Below are 16724 nucleotides of genomic sequence, written 5' to 3' on the forward strand. Positions count from 1 at the left end.
CATGATATAAACATGATTCAGGGAGGGGCCCATAGTGCGCGAGTCTTTCAAATCTTCACACATTGGGATAAAGGAAGGGATCACCAGATCCTGCAAAATTTTGTAGAATCCTGTACCGAGGCCATCCGGACCTGGTGCCTTAGCCAGTTTTAGCTGCCTAATGACTCTCTGCACCTTAATCCCTCGCAGAGGTGCATTGAGGAGTGCCAATTGGTCTGGCGTCACTGATGGAAGATTCACTTTGGTAAAGAACTCGCAACTTTCAACTGAAAAGGGGTTTTTACCATAGAAGTTGGTGTAAAACCAGATAAACTCCTTCTGTATGGCTTCCCTGCATGTGTGGGTGACCCCTGCGGCATCCCTAATTCGGCCGATGTAACTTTTTGCTGACCTCTGCTTCATTAGAGAAGCCAGCAATTTACCAGTCTTATTACCCCATTGGTGTAGGCGATATTTATAGAACTTGATACTGTAGAGTGCTCTGGCGTCCAACACCACCTGAAGCTGTTTCTTAACATCAAAATAGGCCTTGTGGGATACATCAGATGGGCTGAGAATAAAAGTTCTCCTAGCGTCCCCCAGTTGCTTCGTGAGATCACGAATCTTATGCTCCCTGTGTCTATTCAAAGATGCAGTGTACGCTATGATTTTACCTGGAAGCACCGCCTTAGCTGCTTCCCAGTAAATGCGAGGCCCCACCGACTGAACATCATTCTAGCTACAAACGCATACTTTTTTTCCATTATCGGCGAAAGGCGCCCATCTCTGTTTGGGTGATAACCACGCCCCAGTCCCGCCTTCACCACGCCTCTGACACGCCCCCATCAACTTTGTATGCTTCCGCGATGGAGTGCAGTTGAAAACGTCCAAGTTCGGCTTTCGATTATACCGCGTTATTCGTTTTTGGGAGATAAACGCCTATCTCCCGATTTAGGTCGCAATATAGGCATTTTTGTCTTTCGATTATAAGCTGGATAATAATGTAACTCTAGGCAGGTAGCGTTCACTAGTGACATTAGCGCATCACCTGCAAAAAAAATTTTAAAATTCAGCCAAAAGTGCTGCAATAAATCTGGGCTGAATGCATGGTAAAATCCCATGTTACCACATGTTAAGACCAGATTCTACTACATTTTAGTAAAACGGCCTCTAAATGTTACAGTTGCAAGCATAACTTTCGGTGTTCTATAACCTTAACATGTAAGTTGTAGGCATGTCCCTGACACACCTGCACCTCTCCCACATCTACATCCCCTTGCAAATTTACACTATAGAATTTGTATACCGTCAATATTCAGCTCCTGGCCAGTTAAATAGCACTTAACCAGCTAAGTGCTAATATTCAATGTGGGACAGCCGGTTATCTCCACTGAATATTAGCTCTTAGCAGACAGTGGCTAATTATCTGTATCATCCTATATAATAATACTCACCTCCAACGTTCTTAGCCTGGATGCCTGTGTCCGTAACTTTGGGCTCTGAAGCCCCAACTGACGTCACTGGACGCATTATGCAGAAAACTCAGGAGACGTGATCAAGTTGGAATCTGTTTGTGTACGTGCGTCAGACGTCAGCCGCACGAGCACAAACTGATTCAAACTTGATCACGTCATTCCTCCACGCCACGCACGCGGCTGAGAAGAGGAGACTTTGGCTGGCAGGGGTTGGGGTCCCTCGCCAGCACAGGTACGCGATGGCGGCGGGGGAGGTTTGGAGGTGGGAAGGGGGGCTTGAGACAGGGGGGTCCAGGGGTCAGGAACTCTGAGGGGGGTCTGGAAATCGGAGGGAGGGGGGTCTACAATTCGGAAGGCAGGGAGGTGGGCTCTGCAAATCAGAGGGAGGGAGGGAGGCAGGGAGATGGGGTCTGGAACTCGGCGAGCGGGAAGGAGGGAGGGGTCTGGAACTCTGAGGGGACGTCTGGAATTCGGATGGAGGGAGGGGGGTCTGGAACTTGGGGGGGGGAGGAAAACCTTGCTAGCACCCGTTTCATTTGTGCCTGAAACGGGCCTTTTCTACTAGTGTAATATAACACTTTGCTGGCTAAGTTTAGCAGCCAAATCAGACCACCTACATAGCAGTCTTATCTTTGGTCACTATAAATTTAGGGGCCCTTTTACTAAGGTGCACCGAAAAATGGCCTGCGCTGGTGTAGGCACGTGTATTGAATGCGCTCAGACCCATTTTTCAGTGGGCCTGCAAAAAAGGCGCTATTTTTGCCAAAAATAACGTGCAGCAAAATAAAAATTAGAATGTCCACTTTGGGCCTGAGACCTTACCACCGCCACCCACTGAATACATAGCGGTAAGGTCTCACACATTAACCGGGCGGTAATCAGCAGTGTGCCACTGCCGATTACTTTCTGGTTATCGCCATATAGTAGAAAATAGAAATTATTTTCTGCCGCACTTTTGGACACGTGTCAAAATTAGAATTACCTCCCAGGGCACACGGTAGCTGGGTGGTAGTTTAATTGGATGTGCATTGTACACATGTAGGCGCCTACAAGTCTTAGAAAAATGGCCCCTTAACCGGCCAGTGCTGAATATTAATTTGGCCAGTTAAGTTTAAACCGCCCAACAAAATCTGATATTGAATGCCAGTCTCCGGAAACAGTCCGGCATTGAATGTCCAGGCTCAGCGTCCTTCATCACTTAGCCGGCCTGCCTGCCTCCCACAGGCTGAATATCGGTCAGATAGAATATTCACTAAGTGCAGTTACATGTGTAGTACCAAATAGTGCCAATTAACATCAATTATCACTAATAATTGGTTGTTGATGCCAATTAGCAGTTAATTTGCCAAGCTATATATGTCTTTACCTTTCCAAGGTAATATGTACCTGCTTTTTTAAATTGAAAATGCTCTACTCTCTTCGCTGTTTATTCCCTACCTCAGCAATTTGCATTCTCCTTCATTCATTATAACTCTCCGGACTTCATTATTGTAATGCCTTATTACGGGACTTTATAAGAAAGATGTCCAGTGCCTACAGCTGGTTCAGAATGCAGCCATATGCCTCCTTAGAGGGACAAAGAGGCATGATCATGCTTCTCCGTGATGAGCATTGGCTACTTGTATCCTTTCAAATTCAGTGCAAAATACTTCTAGTTCACAAGATTTATCATTCTGGCCAACCATCCTATTTATTCTGATATCTGACACCTTACTATCCTACCATGAGGCAAAAACACTACCACGGCTTAGTAAAAGACCCCCTAAGGTAGTAATACCAAGTCAGAAATGTCCAAATAAATAATTAAATAAAACAGAAGCGATGTCAAAGATTTCTTGCTCTACACTTAATGCTGTTTATTCTTCAGCAGAGTGTATTCCTTAAGTTGAACTACAAATTGTTCGGTTGTCATCAAGAAAGTACATATGTATCCAAGGAAACAGATCAATTAGTGAAATTTTAAAAGGCAAACTTGTTCCTGATTCTTATCTTGTTCATTGATTAATGGGTTCAATCTAGGAATATCTAACAATTATGCTCCAGGATCATTAGATCTGTCAATGGCTGCATTTGCTTGGTCATAGTGTCAAGTTTTTCATCTTCATATATTTTGTCTTCTGCCATTGAAAGGAAACCAACCTTTTGCTTCCCCCCCCCCCCCTTAAGAACTTGTTCAGATTGTTTCCACTACAAAGTTTTATGTTTGAGAGCAGCTCGTTTCTTTTCTTCTGGGATTTTGTGCCTTCTTCAAATTACTCAGTTAATGGAACTTCTTGTATTTCTACACAAGGGATACATTTATCTTGTATTAAGCTGAGAAACAGAATTTTAAAACATCTGATTCCTATGAAATAATATTACATTAATTTGGATTTCTGAGATGTAATACACTATCACTAATGTAAAATTCAATTTAAAATTAAATGGAAAAAAAAATAACGAAACAGCAAATTATTCAATTCTGTTTAGCAAATGACCACCTGCCTATATTTATTTTTCATAAAAATTCCATTTGAGTACTAAGAACTTGATCAAAATGACTATGATTTTGTTTTAATTATTTACAAACTAATGTTTTGTGTGGAAGAAACAATTTAAATAATTACACAAATTGCTCAGATCTTTTTAAACCCATTCTGTCTTGCTACCAGCACTATGTAAGATGTAGAACCCAGATGGATAAAAGAGACATTAGTGTGGTAACATAAGGGGCCCACATGCTCTGGTATCCTGTGCTAATTTGGAGGGGCATAATCGAACAGGACGCCCAAGTTTTCATGAAGGCGTCCTCGCAGGATGGCCCCATAAAGGGGCGGGGCAACCCGTATTATCGAAACAAGATGGGCATCCATCTTTCATTTCGATAATACGGACGGGGACACCGAAATCATGAAATTTAGGTTGACCTTAGAGATGGTCGTCCTTAGGTCATTTTTTAGATGGTCGAACCCGGTTTTCGGCGATAATGGAAACCGAGGATGCCCATCTCAAAAATAACCAAATCCAAGCCATTTGGTCGTGGGAGGAGCCAGCATTCGTAGTGCACTGGTCCCACTGACATGCCAGGACACCAACCGGGCACCCTAGGAGGCACTGCAGTGGACTTCAGAAAAAAGTCCCAGGTGCATAGCTCCCTTACCTTGGGTGCTGAGTCCCCCACCCCCCCCCCCAAACCCAAAACCCACAACTGTACACCACTCCCATAGCCCTTAGGGATGAAGGGGGGCACATACAAGTGGGTACAGTGGGTTTCTGGTGGGTTTTGGAGGGCTCACATTTACCAACACAAGTGTAACAGGTAGGGGGGGATGGGCATGGGTCCTCCTGCCTGAAGTACACTGCACCCACTACACCTGCTCCAGGTACCTGCATACTGCTGCGATGGACCTGAGTTTGGCATTTGAGGCTAGCATAGAGGCTGGCAAAAAAGTATTTTTAAAGATATTTTTTGAGGGTGGGAGGGGGTTAGTAACCACTGGGGGAGTAAGGGGAGGTGATCCCCGATTCCCTCTGGTTGTCATCTGGTCAGTTCGGGCACCTTTTTGATGCTTGGTTGTGCAAAAAAAATGGACCAAATAAAGTCGCCCAAGTGTTCGTCAGGGATGCCCTTCTTTTTTCCATTATCGGCCGAGGATGCCCATCTTCTAAGCACGCCCCACCGCCTTCGCTACACTGCCGACACGCCCCCGTGAACTTTGGTCGTCCCCGCAATGGAAAGCAGTTGAGGGCGCCCAAAATCGTCTTTCGATTATGACGATTTGGGTGACCTTGCGAGAAGGACGCCTATCTCCCGATTTGTGTCGGAAGATGAGTGCCCTTCTCTTTCGAAAATTCAACTGAACATAGTAGATGACGGAAGAAAAGACGTGTACGGTCCATCCAGTCTGCCCAACAAGGTAAACTCATTACATATGGTATGATGTGATACTTCATATGTATACCTGATCTTGATTTGTCCTTGCCATTTTCAGGGCACAGCATTAGGACTGCCCTAAGCCCACCTTTGAAACACCACCGACACGCCCCCTTGTGATTTCTACAAACTGCAGACAAAATACACAGGTAAACGTCTGAAAAACAGGTTTTGAAAATACCAAATTGGACATTTAGAGAAGAAATCCATCCAAGTGGTGTTTTATGACACTTTTTGGACGTTCTTCTCTTTCGGAAATGAGCCCATAGGCACTTAACTGTCAATTCATGGCACGTTTGGCACATGTGACATGTATCTCTAGGCACCAGCTTATAGAATTGTGTCCCTATCCTCCAAACAGTGCCCAGCATTACCCCTCTGTGACCCTATCCACCTCCGGGGGGCCAACTTCACCCCTCTGTGTCCCTGTCCCTATGCCCCCCCCCCCCCCCCTCCCATGTTCAGCATCTCCCCTGGGTCCATAACCCTCTACAGGCACAAAATAGGAAAATCCTCTCTTATCAATTCCATAATGATTGTCAGGAAAATGGAGCCACAATTTTAGCAAGCACACAATATTTCAGTTCTACCCAAGCCAATGATCTACAGCACAGGCATTTTCAACACCTCATTCTAAGTAGTGGGCCACAAATTATTTTTCCTCCCATGAGCACAGCCTTTCAGAGAATCCCAGAGGCCCTGGCCAGTGCAAATTAGGAAGCCCTGGAGTAGTACAACAACAATAACAACAACAACAAAATTTAGAAGTATCTGGGGCAGATTTTGTAGATTTAATAATATATAAATTTTATTAAAATTAAAATTTAGTTTACTTAAGAACATAAGAATTACCATCATACTGAGATCAAAGGGACATCTAACACAGCATCCTTTTTTCTATTAGTGGCCAATCCAAGTCACAAGGGCCTGGCAGGCATCCCAAAAATAGTAAGATTCCATGGGATAAGCAGTGGCTTTCTCCAGGTCTACCTTAATAATGCTTTATAGACTGTTCTAAAATACATAAGCATCCAAGTGCTGACTACATCCAGCATAAATATCTATTTTACAAAGTGAAACTTTTAAACTACGAAAGAGGCAAAACAAGGGAAACAGACAACTGTACGCCAGCAGAGGAATGTCCGCAGTGGCGTACTAAGTGGGGGCGGTCCGCCCCGGGTGCACGCCGCTGGGGGGGGTGGCGCGCGTCTGTCAGCAACGCTCGTTCTCTGCTCCCTCTGACCCCGGAATGGGTTATTTCCTGTAACGGGGCAGAGGGAGCAGGGAACGAGCGTTGCTGACAGATGCGCGCCACCCCCTCTCAGCAGGTAAAGATGCACCGGGGGGTGTCATTTCGCCGGGGGGAGCTGCCCCTTTCACGTCCCCTGCCCCGCCCCTTCCATGCCCTCATCCCACCCCTGGCGCATATTCCCCTCCTCCCCCCTTCATCTCCAATCCTCCCCCTGTCACCTCCCCTCCCCTTACTCTACTATCCCTGGTGGTCTGGAGGTACCTCTTTAGGGCAGGAAAGAGCCCCCTCTTTCCTGCCCGGAGCGCTGCTGACAGCTGCCCTACATCCTGTGGTGAGTCCAGCTCTCGGCGTTTCAAAATGGCCGCCGAGAGTTGAAGTCTCGCGAGGCTGCTTCAACTCTCGGCGGCCATTTTGAAATGCCGCCTGCCAGACTCACTGTATGCAAGGCAGCTAGCAGCAGCACTCCGGGCAGGAAAGTGGGGGCTCTTTCCTGCCCCGAAGACGAAGAGGTACCTCTAGACCACCAGGGATAGCAGAGTAAGGGGAGGGGAGTCCCGCGCCCGCCCCCGCTAGCCAGCCCGTTTGTATCCGTCGTTTCACTGGGGGGGTCGCGCTGCACCCAGGGGGTGCTGCACCCAGGGGGGGGGGCGCATTGGCGATCCGCCCCGGGTGTCAGCCCCCCTAGGAATGCCACTGAATGTCCGTATTATAAAATTGCAACCCATGTGTGAGTGCATAGTCTAATGGTTAGAGCAGCATACTAGGAACCAGAGCAAAGTACCTAAGGTAACCAGTTTAAGTCCCACTGCGGATTTTTGTAAATTTTTTTTCTATATTTTTTTGGTAAGATGTGAGCTCTCCAGGGACAAGAAGACACCTACTGTGACCTCCATTCAACGGAGAACCGCTCAATCGGAGAACCTTTTTGTAATCTGGACATGCCAAATACCAGATCTAAATATGGACGTCACTTCTTCTTCTGCAATAGAAGTTGAATGTCCATCTTTTGTTCCCTCCCTAGCCCTGTCCAAAACACGCCCAGACTACATCCCTTTGCCATATGGACTTTTAGATGTCCATATCCTGGTTTTCAAACATCCAAAACACAAACGGAGTTTCTAAAATAACCACCATAGTGTATCTGGATTTTCAAAACGCTTATGATAAAGTTCTGAGAAAATTAAAAAGCCAAGAAATAGGAGGCAATGTGGACTGGGAACTGGTTGAAAGATAGAAAACAGAGATTAGAGTTACGTGGATAATTTTCTCAATGGAGGAAGGTGAATAGTGAGGTACTACAGGGCTCTCCACTGGGACTGGTGCTTTTTAACATATTTATAAATGATCTGGAAATGGGAACAATGAGTGAAATAATCACATCTGCAGATGATACAAAATTATTCAAAATTGTTAAATTGCATACAGACTGTGAGAAATTATAGGAAGACCTTGTGAAACTGGAAGACTGGGCATCCAAATTACAGATTAAATTTAAAATAGACTAATGCAAAGTGATGCACATTTGAAAGAATAACCCAAATTATAGCTATCTGATAACAGGTTGATTCCACATTAGGAGTCACCACCAAGGAAAATAATCTAGGGGTTCCTTTTACCAAAGTGTGCTAAGAAGTTAACACGTAAATTAGCATGTTTTAACCTACTTCCACACAAGTACAGATTTTTTTTTCAGGACATACACTTCATTGTGCTATATAGACTATTGTCTTGACTTACTTTCATCTCAAGCTATTCCTGATCCACTTCAATCTGGCTTTCACTCTCTTCATTCAACTGAAACAGCGCTTGCTAAAGACTCCAGTGACCTGTTCCTGTGCTTGCTAAAGTCTCGAATGACCTGTTCCTGGTCAGATCCAAAGGTCTCTATTCTATCCTTATCCTTCTCGATATATCTGCTGTTTTTGACACTGTTGATCACAGCCTACTCCTTGATATGCTGTCCTCACTTGGATTTCAGGGCCCTGTTCTTTTCTGGTTTTCTTCTTGTCTCTCTCATCATACTTTTAGTGTATACTCTGGTGGATCCTCCTCCACTTCTATCCCACTATCAGTCGGTGTACATCAGGGATTTGTCCTGGGACCTCTTCTTTTCTCCATCTATATTTCTTCCCTTGGTACTCTCATCTCATCCCATAGTTTTCAGTATTACCTTTATATCTACCTCTCCACACCAAAAATTTCAGCAGGAATCCAGGCGAAAGTATCAGCCTGCCTGTCTGACATTGCTGCCTGAATATCTCACCACAATCTGAAACTAAACATGACCAAGACTGAGCATCTTATGTTCCCCTTAAACCAACCTCTCGTCTTCCCCCATTCTTCATCTCTGTGGATAACACTCTCATCCTTCCTGTCTCATCAGCTCATAGCCTTGGGGGTCCTCTTCAACTCCTCTCTCTCCATCTCTGCACATATTTGACAGACTGCTAAAACCTGTCATTTCTTTCTCTATAATATCCCCAAAATTCGTCCTTTCTGAGCACACTCTTACCGCATAGCTATGCGGCGGGGAGCCCTTACCTCCACCCATGCCCGATTACTGCCAGGTTATCACCACACAAGCCATTTTCAGGGGTTTTCTTTTTCCCCTGGAAATGGCACACGCTCAGGCCGAGATTACCGCCGCTCTGTAAAAGGGCCCCTTAACCACCTAAGCAACACCACATGAAGACGGGACTGACTTTTATGTAGTCTGATATGGCTGCTTAACTTAGGCAGTTAAGTGCTGAATATTGGCACTTAACTGCATAAGTTCCCGCTCCACTGACGGACCGCCCACAAAACAGCTGGCTTTGAGTTCAGTGGTCTGTGGTGATATTCAGTGGACCTAACCAGGTACGTAACACTGGATATCAGCGTATAGCCCTGGACAAGTGATAGAACTGGCCAGGAACCATTTCTTGCCAGTTAAATTGCTCTGAATATCGACCCCTAACATACTAAAGGGCAAATGATTTTGTTGCACTTCACCTCAGATGACTCTTGAGCTCCCATGCTAGAATCTGAAAACAGCTAAGAGCTGTAGTAAAGATTCATCAGTAAAGAAAAAGAAAATAAGCTACACAAAAATGTTGTTAAATTGGGATCCATTATCAGTTCTGCCACTGTGAATTTATTTTGAATGCCAACGGTGCTACCTCTTAGCTCTGTGGTTTTATGGCAGACTTTTCTGCACTACAACCTATCCTGCATCCAGAGTTTTAGCTAGGTGGGGCACTAGGGGAGTGACCACTCCCCCAAATGGACTTCCGACAGCACTGTCACCTACTTTTCAGGCAGTCTGTCGCGCCTACACAGTCCACTCTCTGCTCCTCCTGGCTACGCTTCTGCCTGCATCAGGTAGTGAGATAAGAATTAACATGGGAAAATCTAGTGTAAACCACGTGCTAAGGATACTTCAGCTTATTACACTAGCCCTTTAGCTCATTTTGATTTAAAGGAACCTTCCTGTTAAGTCCACTGTCTTTCCTTGCAGTTTGTGTGCACACAATGATAAGCACAGCATGCAGAAGAATAAAGAATTGATCTCTGTATCTGAGTAAATAATCTGCAGGCTGGAACAACGGAGCAAAGTCAGATTCTTTGATAACCCAAATGATGTTATTTGTCTGTAAACGGTGGCACCCACCTTTACCTTGCATGCCGGACATGTCACAAGAAAGAATTATTGACATATGAGATCAAAGAAAGATCTGAGCGACATGCCTAAGCCTAGAGAGCAAAAGAATCCAACAGCAAGTGGAATACATGGAAAAGAAAACCATATAAATGTCATTCAACTCTACAATAAAGCAACTGGAATTTTACTTGTTCCAAAAGTACAGAGTCTAGGGGACACAAGGAAATTACATGGAAACACTTAACAAATAGGAGGAAATATTTTTCACTCAAAGAATAGTTAAGCTGTGGGACTCTTTGCCAGTTTACTATGTTTATGTTTATTAGGTTCTTCATAATCCGCCAAATCCAGAACTGGGTCATGGCGGTTTACAATCGATAAAAATAGGGGAAAATAGAAAGGAACACCATTTGAAGATAGAACAGGATACTCGGTCACAACACAGACATACAGTTAGCAGATCTGGGTTTAAAAAAGGTTTGGACAAGTTCCTGGAGGAAAGGTCCATAGTCTGCTATTGAGACAGAAATGGGGAAGCTACTGCTTGCCCTGAGATTGGTAGCATGGAATGTTGCCACTGTTTGGGTTTCTACCAGGCACTTGTGACCTGGCTTGGCCACTGTTGAAAACAGGATACTGGGCTTGATGGATCATTGGTCTGACCCAGTATGGCTATTCTTATGTTCTTATGGTGATGGTTCTGCTCTCTGGTCTTGATACAGTAATGATATATGTTGTGGCTATAGTCTGATCATTACAATAAGAGTCTTGGAAGAAGACCTGACATGAGGGTTGAAATGGACAGTTTGGTGCTCATTTTCAAAGCAGATGGACATCTCAAAATGCCCAAAAAAGGTCCATCTCCAAAAACATCCAAACCTCGATTTTTGAAAGGCAGAATTTGGACATCCTACACTGCAGTTTGTCCAAATAGAAAGGGGGTGTGTAATAAGCTGTTTAGGATGGGACTAGGGAGGGACCAAATTTAGGACATCCAACAGTGATAATCGAATGGGAAGAAATGTCCAAGTCAAAAAGAAGGGTGCCCTAAGTTACACCTGTTTTAATCACGTGCAGGTTACAAAAAGGGGTCCTGAATGAGTAGCTGACCACTGAAGGGATTAAGGCATGGCCCCTTCATGAATCACTCACTCCTGAAAGTGACACCAAAAAGGGAAACTAGGCTCCCTAACAACATTAGGTATCGTAGCATTCTGAACACAACTGCAAGCAAGTCTGAAGGGCAGCATAATCTTCAGTGCAGTGGACTATAAACCAGGGGACCCAGCTTCATATCCCACAACACATTTTTTTTTTACCTTTAAATTGTGAGCCTTCCAGATATATATCTACTGTACCTAAATATTAAAGACCCTGCAAGTCTGAGCTCTATTAAGATGGTGCACATTCAGGTTCAGTAGGTATTTCCTTGCCTCTGGTGGGATCACCATTTAAATAACTCAGTTGCAGTGTAATGCGAACTTGGGTGCCCTGGATTAAAGTCTACTGCACTAACCGCCAGGCTATTCCGCTGCTCCGCAGATATGAATGTGTGGCCATTTTTGTACAAATGCTGCCAAACGTCCCTGTCCCTAGCTTTTTGGTGTTCATAATTTCAATGTTTTATTTTGGAAAATAGCTGTTCATTTTGAATGTTCTCACGTATTTTTTGAACAAGAAATCTCCAATGTTTTTCCTGTTCGAAAATGTTTGTGAGATGGATGGGTTTTATGGGATTATGAGCGGGACGTCTCAATTCTGACCTGGATGTTCTTTCAAACATGTCCCTCCATCAGCATGGCAGCATCCCAACACTACCACTGAGCCACCAGGCCACACAAGTGCTACTGTTTAAGATACTCTTTCAAGTTTATATATTTTTAATCAGTTCAGATTATTGCATTGTGAGTTGAAAAACTATCGTCTCAACATCAGTCTTGTTTGCCCTATTGTTACCATCCCTTATTTATTCATTCATTCATTCATTCATCTTTATATCCCACATTATCCAAAAAGCAAATTTCGGTTCAATGTGGCTTACGATATAACAGTGAACAAATGAATATTTTAACAACTCATTATACTTTTCAAAGGGATATAAAACAATACATATCAACAGAACTAAAAAGAGGCAGAGTTGCAATGATATACAAATCCTTTTTCACAGTAGAGCCTGTCGCTAAACACATATCCTCAGAAATTGAAATTCTGGCATACAAAATCACTGACAAAATACTAAAAGGTCAATCATGTATCATACTGTTCTACCAATTCCCAGGAAGCTGGACTAACGCCCAAGACGATTCCATGGGCTTTGTATCAAACACCTGTACAAATCAACAAAATGTCCTACTAATAGGAGATATTAATCTGCATGTAGAAAAACAGCATGACATCAACACCAGTACACTAAGGAACTTCCTAAACCCATGGAACTTCACAACAGCACAAGGCAGCACACCTCACACAAAAGGTCACCTATTAGACATACTAGCTCACAAGCTCTCAGCAAACAACAGTCATACAGTAGAAACCCACAAATGGGAAGAGGTATTATGGTCAGGCCACAGCAAGCTAATTTTTACATTACAATGGAGAGAGAATGGCAAGAACAGAAAACCAAGGTCACCACACACACACACACAACCAGAGGGAAGGTGGACAACCAAGCCTTCTGGTTAACAGCGATGGACGAACGTAGTAACTTATTACCCCATGACAACCACTTCATGAGAACCTGGGATGAAGAAAACGAAAACACACTGAACAAAATAACACCACTTAAAAAGAAAACAAGAAACAAAAACCTATTACATCCCTGGTTTAACGATGAGCTACTACACATGAAAAAACTATGTAGGAAACTAGAAAGAACATGGGCCAAAAACAAAACAGAATTAAACAAAAGCATATGGAGAAAAGCTATAAGAACATATAAATGCTATATAAGGAAAGCTAAAGCTGAATACTACAGCACATATGCAAAACTAGAAAAGATTAATACGAAAAAAAATATTCAAACTCATGAAAAATCTAATGAGAGCTCAGGACGTTTGGCATCAACTGGAACACCACCAACAGAAGATGAGCTCGCATAATATTTTGAACAAAAAATAGCAAATATAAGATCAAACCTTGCGATATCACAAACAACCATCATAGAATTCTTACAAGAGTATGAAACCAAAAACACCCACACCATGGCACTATCACAACTAGAGTGTTGTAAAGCAGTACATGTAAGGTGCAAGGAAAGCACACTAAAATCGCTGCATACAGTCCAAAACACAGTAGCAAGACTAATATTCAAGAAGTCAAAATGTAAAAGAGCTACTCCACTGCTCGAAATACTACACTGGCTGTCAATCAAGGCAAGACTAATTTTCAAAGCCAGCACCCCCATCTACAAGATACTATTTAGTATGTCTCCTGAATATACGCTAGATATGATCGAACTATCCCCAAGAAATGCAAGCCCAGAAACTATCATACACGGCAGGATTTACCGGGGCTCCAAGCGGTGGAACTCAATACCAAAGGTCACAAGAAGCATCTCCAATTATCTTCAGTTCAGAAAAGAACTGAAAACCTACCTCTTCAAAAAAAATTCTATAGCTAACTAAATGAACTATTGATGTCCTTTCCGCTTCTTGACTGCAAACCAGTATTGTAAGAACTGAAAAACAACCTCTAATGAACTATCAATGTCCTTTCCGCTTCCTATCTGCAAACCAGTATTGCAATTTTCAACCTAATTGTAAATTGTAAGCCATTTTGAATCGAAACCTGTTTTTGAATAAGAGTGGGATACAAGAATGTATAAATAAATACACTGTAACCTTTCTAGTTCAAGTAAAACTAATGCATTTCTAAGGTTATCACCGTAAAATGCTTTTGCTAGTGTAACTGTGCTACAGGGGCGTATCTGGATTCCGGCGGTAGGGGGGCCAGAGCCAGAGGGAAGGGGCACATTTTAGCCCCCCCCCAATGACCCCGCCCTCGCCGCTGCCACTGCCAGAACCCCCCCGCCATTGCCAGATTCTCCCACCAATGACTCTCCACCCTCCCCCCCGCCGCCAACCCTCCCCCGCTGCCGTTGCTTACCTTTGCTGGCGGGGGACCCCCCCCCACCCGCCAGCCGACCCGACATCTTTAAAGTTCTTCTTCGGCCTCCATGGCCATGCTGTAGTTGATAGCTGTTCAATCCAGTTTGGAGTCTGACATCCCAGCACGTTGTACATGCAGGACAACGTGCTAAGACGTCACACTCTGAACTGGATTGAACAGCTATCAACTACAGCATGGCCACGGAGGCCGAAGAAGAACTTTAAAGATGTCGGGTCGGCTGGCGGGGGTTGAGGTCCCCCGCCAGCTGAAGAAATATCTTTAAAGGCGGCAAGCGGACCTCGGCTGGCGGGGGGTTGGGGTCCCCCACCAGCAAAGGTAAACAACGGCAGCAGGGGAGGGTTGACGGCGGTAGGGGGTCCAGGGTGAAATCTGCGGGGGCCCAGGCCCCTGTGGCCCCACACAGATATGCCCCTGCTGTGCTATATCCGAATTATGAATACAAGAAATGACCATGAGGGAAGAAACTGTATTTATTTACTTACAACATATTTATATACCATCTTCCTGACAAAAAATCATTCAAGATGGTACACAGAAAAAAAAGAATGTTGGTAACCAATGTGATCTGTCCAATGCTCAAAAATGCAAAATTCTAATCATTGTAATATTAAATAAGAAATATGTCCATTTACCTCTCATATGTATTGGCCTATGAAAGACTGAGATATCATGCAGAAGGTATGCCACTACTGCTTACCACCCCAATAGCCTGCTGAAATGAAGACTGTCATGATAGCATAAATTGAGCCCCAAGTGATAGCATTTAGAGCATAAGAATAGCCATACTAGGTCAGACCAATGGTCCATCTAGCCCAATATCCTGCTTCCAGCAGTGGCCAATCCAGGTCACAAGTACCTGAGAGAAACCCAGTTAGTAGCACCATTCCATGCTACCAATCCAAGCTGTGGCTTCCCCTATGCCTATCTCAATAACCGACTATGGACTTTACCTTCAGGAACTTGTCTAAACCTTTTTGTAAATTAAGATATGCTAACTGCCATTACTATATAGTCCAACAATGAGTTCCAGAGCTTAACTATTTTTTGAGTGAAAATATTTCCTCCTATTTGTTTTAAATGTATTTCTATGCAATTTCATCGAGTAATCCTTGGTCTTTGTACTTTTTGAATGAGTGAACAGCCTTCATATGATATTGTGGCATGTCCTCAAGATGAGAACATTTACATGATCACCATGACAACTACAAAAATGATACATTCCACAAGAAGAACATGCAATGAAATTAATGATTGCTGAGGGGTCTTTTTACAAAGGCACGCTGAAAAATGGCTTGTGGTAGTGTAGGCGTGGGTTTTGGGTGTGTGGCCAATCCATTTTTCAGCACACCTGTAAAAAAGGCCCTTTTTTATTTTTGCCAAAAGTAGACTGCGGCAAAATGAAAATTGCCACACGTCCATTTTGGGTCTGAGACCTTACCGCCAGCCATTGACTTAGTGTTAAAGACTCAAATGATAACCGGGCGGTAATGACCTATGTGCACCAAATGCCACTTGGCGTGTGTCCATTACACACACCTGAAAATAAAAAATATTTTTCAGAAGCGCGTATCGGACACACACAAAAATGGAATCAATGCAAGAGCCACGTGGTAGTTAGATGGTAAGTCCATTTTGGCATGCATTGGGCGTACATAGACGCTTGCATGACTTAGTAAAAGGACCCCTGAAACTTTTAGCAATAGTAGCAAAATATATTACATATATCTTCAACTAAAAAATTTAGAATTGAAATTTGAATCTAACAGTCATACCTTATAACTAGACCTTCTGATTTTTGGTTATAACTGGAAAACCACATTAAGCACCCACTCCAGACAGGGAATGTGGATTTTCTAGTATAATCAAAAATCCACACCCCCATCCCCCAATCACCCTCTCAATGATCCAGTGACATCATCCAGCTAACTCTGAAGATGCTAGGGAGGAAATGCTGGGTTTTGGCTGGGGTGAGTGAGGGGACTGCTGAAGGAGAATATTGTGCTAAGAAGCTTCCTAATCTTTTTGTGCCTGTGACCCCATGATGAGGCCAAATCAAATTGCGTGACCCCCTGGAAATGCGGAGTAATGATGCACCTATGGAGAGCCCACCTAGGTTGTGACCCCGCAGGCAGGTTTTGAAACCTCATTTGAAGTCCCAACCCACAGTTTGGGAAGCCCTAGTTTAGAGGGAGAGATACTGGGGCAGAGTGCTTGGGTATCATGGAGGATGCTCAGTCAGGTGAGGGGGGGGGGGGGATACTGGAATCAGTGATGAGGTGACTGCTGAGAATGATAAGGACAGTTGAGAGAGTATATCTACTGGGACTGAAGCTACTA

The sequence above is a fragment of the Microcaecilia unicolor genome, chromosome 4 (assembly GCF_901765095.1).
Source record: "Microcaecilia unicolor chromosome 4, aMicUni1.1, whole genome shotgun sequence".
Taxonomy (NCBI): Eukaryota; Metazoa; Chordata; class Amphibia; order Gymnophiona; family Siphonopidae; genus Microcaecilia; species Microcaecilia unicolor.